This window comes from Triticum urartu, chromosome 2A, assembly GCF_056163025.1.
Source record: "Triticum urartu cultivar PI428250 chromosome 2A, HENAU_Tu73, whole genome shotgun sequence".
In the NCBI taxonomy this organism is placed as follows: Eukaryota; Viridiplantae; Streptophyta; class Magnoliopsida; order Poales; family Poaceae; genus Triticum; species Triticum urartu.
In genome coordinates this window covers 632,784,635-632,791,472 of record NC_141874.1, presented here as the reverse complement: position 1 = coordinate 632,791,472, position 6,838 = coordinate 632,784,635, and positions in this window count along the sequence as shown.

Genomic DNA, 6,838 nt, shown 5'->3' with positions numbered 1-6,838 from the left:
CGTGAGTTGTCACACCCTAGCTAGTTCATGCATTAGAGTGTTGCATCATGTTTAAATTTCCAAAAAACTGAAATGGGGATGACAGAACCCCTAGCACCCCCCTGGAACAACTAGGGTTTACTAAAAACTTTTCCAATGAACCTGAAATGCCCTTCTAAAAACTCCACCCTTTTTGTTTTGGGTTAAAACCTTTGACAAAAATGGTGCACATTTTTCTAGGACATCATAAGGTCATTGGATTAACTCATTACTAATTGCATATGGGCAATTTAAATCCTATAAATATTTTAAATGCCCAAATAATCCTGAAAGTAATTTTAGGCTGTTGAGAATATTTTCAAATGTGCCTCTGATTATTTTCAGGGTTTTTCTAAATGAAATAGTATTTTTACTATTTCAAAACACAAAACAGAATAAATAAAAAAACAGAAAAAGAGAGAGAAAGGGACTAACCTGGCTAAACCCCCAGCCGGCCCACCTCGAGGTCCAGCACTGTGCTGGCCCATGGCTAGTCAGCTGCTTCCTCTCGCCAGGCAGGCAGGCAGAGAGGTAAGTGCCGGCGCGCCTGAGCTCTCCACGGCGCCACCTGCGTGCCGCCCGCGCCCCTGGACGTCTCGACGACCTCCACGTCGTCGCCCCGACCCCGCAGAACCCTCCATTCACCCCCAACGCCTCTCCCTCGCCCTCTTCCACCATGGCCGACGCCTCTGCCGCCGCACCGTCGCCATAGCCGCGCCCTCCGTCATTCTCGCGTCGCGCCTCATGTCCACGAGCTCCGCCGTTGTCGACTACGTCGAGCAGGCTGAGCCCCGAGCGCTCGCCCGCTCTGGAATCGCCCTGACCTCGTCTTCCCCAACTCCGGCCATCGGAGATCCCCTTCGCCGTCCCTGCCGCATTAGCTCGCCCCCGACCCCGCCGACTGCCTCGACGTGACCCCCGTGACCTCAGTCATCTCCCCATCCCCTCTGTTTACCTCCTCGTGCACCGTAGTGACTGCACCATGCTCACTCACACGCGCCACCGCCCGCGCTCGTCGCCGGCGATGCTCCGGTGACCATTTGGTCCCGGGCATGTACCCAACGCGCTCCCTGCATCGCGTACAACCCCTGTAGCACCTCGTCGTGCACATTTGCGCACCACAGCCCCACCCCCACCTACACCCGAGCTTCAGCCGCCGCCAAGCTCGTCGTCGGCGCCACTCCGGCCACTCCCCGGCTGCGCCACCACCACGGTTGGATGTGGATGAGCGTCCGCGTCCCATAGCTGTGCTCCGCGCGCCGAACGGCACCTTGTAGGTGAATCCCGCGCTACTCCACCGTGTATGGCCTCGCCGGCGGCTAAACGCCGGCGAGTTGGACCCTGTTTGACCCCGTGTGGGCCCAGGTTGACCTCCCCTGAGTCACTAATGTGTGGGCCATGCCCCTGTCTAATTAGAATTAGTTTAGTTAACACTAATTATTTTAGTTAATAGGTTGACTCACTGACATGTGGGCCCAGGGCCTAACTAACCTAGTTTAGTGCTAACGAAGCACTAACTAACTCTGTTAGTTAGTTCTTACACTGACAGATTGGGCCCACCGGTCAGGTTTGACCTGGGCTGGCGCCTTTGACCCGCTGATGTCACACTGACGCCAGGCTGACGCAGTAAATCCTTTTCTAGATTTATTCTTAAATAGGAAATTCCAGAAAATAACCAAAACTTCTAAAATTCATAACTTTTAAACTTTAACTCCAAATGCAAATATTTATATATGGAATTTGATCAGAAAAATTCGATCTTTCCATCTGTAATGGTTTCATGCATGACAAAACACTTTAACCTTGCTGTTTAGGTGGAACAAGATAATATACTTATAATGCTTAATAACATAAGCTCCCATTTGAATCTTTGACTCAAATGGACCCAAACCAACTTGTTTCACATTGCATTAGGCAGGACACCTCATATTGCCATGTCATAGCATGCATCATATTGTTGCATATTGCCATGTGATGATTGTGTTATGTGGTGTCTTTCGTGGTAGGTTCTGCCTCCGAGGATATCTCCGAGTATCCAACTGAAGGGCAGTACCCTACTACTACTCCATCAGGCAAGCAACCCCATTGATCATATCGATACAATCCCATGTTCTCGCTTCTGCTCTCACTTACTACATTGAAACAACAACGTTTCAAACTGCTGTGTGCTGCGGTAGTTGAACCCTTATCCTCTGCATGACTTGTCATTGCCACAGTAACTAGATGAAACCCACTAGCATGTGTAGGAGTTGATTGAGCCATGTATGTATTTCCTACCTTGCTATGCCTGCTATGCTTAGAGTTGTGTCAGGTCTGGTTCATCTGGGTGATGGGCTAGATTGAAATGATTATGTTGGTAATGTGAGGGATGTGTTGAACATGTTTTGGTAAAGGTATCGATGAGAGGCCATGTAGGAGTACATGGTGGGTTGTTGCATTGAGGCCGTCCATAAGAATTGAGATCTGTATGCGTGATTTAAGATTCAGCTACTACCACACATTGGGCCCTGAAATATGACACCGCTCGACTTACTGACCCCTCTCGTCCTCTGTCCAGGAGTTGCAACTAGTTTCTGGTGTTTGTAGGTTATGTGTTGGCGGCCGTGCGTAGCACTGACCCTAGGGGTAGGCTATGATGCGGTAGATACACCGTGGCACGATGTACCGAGTCGCCCATTTGGTGTCTTGGGAACCCTGCACACATCGTTTGGGGCCGTTGAGGACACCTCGGCCGGATTTCCTTGCGGATGGAACCCGAATAGGCGATAAACCTGGACTAGAGACTTGTGTGGTTAGTTAGGTCATGGTCTACACCCACGTCGGCTTTCGCTTGAAGTCTGCCAAGCACATGTCGTGTGCAGACGCTAAGTGGTGGAAACATGTGTGACGAAGTACACCCCTGCAGGGTATAAAACTATTCGAATAGCCGCGTCCGCGGTAAAGGACTACTTGGTTGCCTATACAGTTCATAGACAAGTTAATGGTTACTACTAAAAGACTCAAGATAAGTGTGAGTACCGAGGATGGCCCTCTCGTAGGATGACGAGGGAGGATCCCCGGTGGAGTATTGTGTTGGTGATTAGTGGACTCGTGTGCGAAAACTATTTTTACAGTGGTGTCTCGTAGGATAGCTTAGCCAAGAGTCAAAGCTAGCTTGCTGCAATAACTCCACCACCTTCTTGAGAATGAGCATCTATAGTAGGTTCTGTTGTAAGACTTGCTGAGTACCTTTGTACTCATGTTGCTTTAATTACTATTTTCAGACGACAACACCGCCCTCCGATGGGTTTTATGTAGACCTCGATGTCGATGAGTAACTTGCCACCCAGGTGGTGATTCTAGCCATGGAGGGCCCTATGTAGATAGACAGGCTTCGACAAGCCTTCTTTCTTTCTAGTGTGTGTACTCAGACTATTTGCTTCCGCATGTGCTTGTATGCTTGTATGCTTGTATGACTTGAGTGTCGGGTCATGTGACCCCTACCTGTATGAACATGTTATGTATGGCTCTCCGGAGCCTTTAAATAAAGTACTTGAGTTGTAGAGTTTTGTTGTGATGCCATGTTGTATTTGCACATATCGAGCATATTGTGTGTATGATTGAAATGCTTGGTATGTGTGGGATCCAACAATCTAGTTGTTTATCCTTGGCAGCCTCTCTTATGGGGAAATGTAGTCTAGTGCTCCTTGAGTCATAGTAGTCCGCTACAGCCCGGTTCACCGGAGTCCTGCTAGCCCAGCACTACTGCTCGGGACACTTGACTGGCCGGCATGTGTTTCACTTCGTTCCTATGTATGTCCCTTCGGGGAAATGTCACGCGGTGACATCTGGAGTCATGCCTAGCCTGCTACAGCCCGCGTTCCCCGGAGTCCTGTTAGCCCAGTGCTACAGCCCGGATTCACTCGCTGATGACCGACATGCTCGATGTGATTCATGTATGCCTGTCCCCATAGGTCAGTGCCGCTTTGGGTTCACGACTAGCCATGTCGGCCGGGTTCTCTGTCATATGGATGCTAGGGACACTATCATATACGTGAGCCAAAAGGCGAAACGGTCCCGGGCCATGGTAAGGCGACACCCGTGGGGATACCGTGCGTGAGGCCGCAAAGTGATGTGAGGTGTTACCGGCTAGATTGATGTGACTTGGAATCAGGGTCGTGACACACTAGGCACGACCGACGCTGGTTTGGGTGGCTGGAGCAAGAAGATCAGAGGTTGAAGAAGCACTACGGCCGTTGGATGGACATCGTACGGTCACTGGAGCTAGAATCGTGCATATTGACTAAGTTGACAAATCCCTCCGTCCCTGTCAACTTAGTAGGCCCACAAGTCAGCCTGCCACTATACTGAGTCCTAGCTAACAGGGGGAGTATTCATTTTTTTGTGTAATAAGGAGGCACTTCCTTGCGTGCGAAGATATAGCTGGTGGGTCCGAGCTGTCAGCGGTGGGAACATTTTTTTCGCGAAATATAGAGGCCCTTTCGGTGGGTCCCTGATGTCAGGTGGAGGAATCATTATTTTGCGCGTAACAAGGAGGCATTTCCTTGCGTGCGGCCGTGGACCCAGCTGTCGGCCTCTCCACGTACAGTCCACTTCAGATGTATGTCGGTCATTGACCACGTTGACCAGGCCACGCCGAGAGCACCAGGGTGGTGGACGACGGCGAGGCCTAGGAAGGGAACGACACGGAGGCAGGGAAGACTCGGCAGTTGTTTCCCACACAGAGGGGAGTACGACTGTAAGAGGGTTTACTGGTTCGTCTGCCGTCGCCGGAGAGTAACAGCAGGTGTGGGTGAGTAGAGGGATGGCTAGGCCAGCGATGGGAGTACGGTGGGGCGGTGAGGCCTGCGCGGCAGCACAGCCTATCGCAGGGAGGAGGGAGCAGGCAGTCCCGCCGGCGCTTGTTTGAGCGGCTGGAGCAGGAAGAGCAGAGATTGAAGAAGCACGACGGCCGTTCGATGGACATCCAACAGTCACTACTTGTGTGTCAACCTTTTTTTAGGAAAGCCTCAAATCTATGGAAAACAGCATACAGCCCATCTGCCATTATTTCTAATAATTTACAGCCCATTTGCTAATTCTTAAGGTTTTTTTGGAGCCCATATTCTTTTTGTTAGCATTACAGCCCATATTGTGGCCACGGTTAAAAAATTATACGAAATTTTGCATATTTCGGTGCGGTCCGAACTGTTTTTAATCCCGAAATTTCGACTCACATTCAAACTGATTTTAAAAATAAATGTATATCAATATAAAATCCAACAAATTCTCCACGCATAAAAATTAATGTAATTTAAAATCTCGAAATGAAAAAAAGATATTTGAAACTAATTGTCGGTTTGATGTGTTTTAAAAATGTACAGCCCATTTCTCATTACTGATAGGCCATTTTCTTGGCCAGTCGAATGAAGCTCTCCTCGTCTTGAAAGATTTGAAGCCCAACAGGCCTGACAAAGTGACTTACTTGGCAAATCACAAAAAACTGGGCTGTGGTCGTGGACCGAGCTGTCAGCCTCTCCACATACAGTACTCTTCCGATGGAAGTCGGTCGTTGACCACATTTACCACACCGCGCCGAGAGCACCAAGGCAGTGGACGACGGTGAGGCCTAGGAAGGGGACAACGCAGAGCCGGGGAAGACGTGGCAGTGGATACCCATGCGGAGAGGAGTACGAGGGTTCACTGGTTCGGCTGCGGCGTGAGGCTGCCGTCACCGCAGAATAACAGGGGGTGTGGGTGAGTAGAGGGATACCCTGGGCCAGCGGTGGAAGTAGTAGGGGCGGTGAGGCCTCCGCGGCATCACAACCGGCCACGAGAGGCAGGAGCACGCGGCACGACCGGCGCTGCTTTGGGCAGCTGGAGCAAGAAGACCAGAGGTTGAAGAAGCACTATGGTCGTTGGATGGACATCATACGGTCACTGGAGCAAGAATCGTTCATATTGACTAAGTTGACAAAGCCCTCCGTCCTCGTCAACTTAGTAGGTCCACAAGTCAGCCACCCACTATGGCGGTTCCGGCAGCGCTGGGGGAAGAAGACGAGAGATTGAAGAAGAATGCCGGCCGTTGGATGTAAATCCAATGCCTTCTTAGGCTTCAACCTACTGGCCCACATGTCAGCCAGTCCATTTGTTTTTTAGTCCATTTGGTGGGCTGGGTGAAACAATGATGTAGCATCTATGCAGCCCGTTTAAATCCCATTTGCATTTTTCTCGAAATCCGCGGACTTGCTGGGCTGGGTGAAAATATCATGTTGGGCTAGACGGAGAAATGTTATAAAAACATAAACACATGATTGCACGTCAGTAAAATCTTTGCAAGCTGATGTACGCAATCACTAGGAGTTAACTTGCCAAGTTATATATCAACAATTATTATTATTATTTTTTAAGAACTTACAACTTACGAAATAAAATATCATTTTAATTTGATGAGTTAATAGTACGTGGGGTATTATTATTTTTTAGGCTAGACGTGGGACATTTGAGTTGGTTCTAGGGGAAAGTACTGGGAGAAAACTCAGTTTACATCGAAAAAGAAGTGGGAGAAAATTCAGAGACCTGCTGGGTCCACCTGAGGAGGGGAATATGTTGGGAGGAAGGAGATTCAAAGCACGGCAGCCGAGTGAACTAGTTTTTTTTACGGACAAGTGAATGAAGAAAATATGCCCTAGAGGCAATAATAAAGATATTATTTATTTCCTTATTTCATGATAAATGTTTATCATTCATGCTAGAATTGTATTAACCGGAAACATAATACATGTGTGAATACATAGACAAACAGAGTGTCACTAGTATGCCTCTACTTGACTAGCTCGTT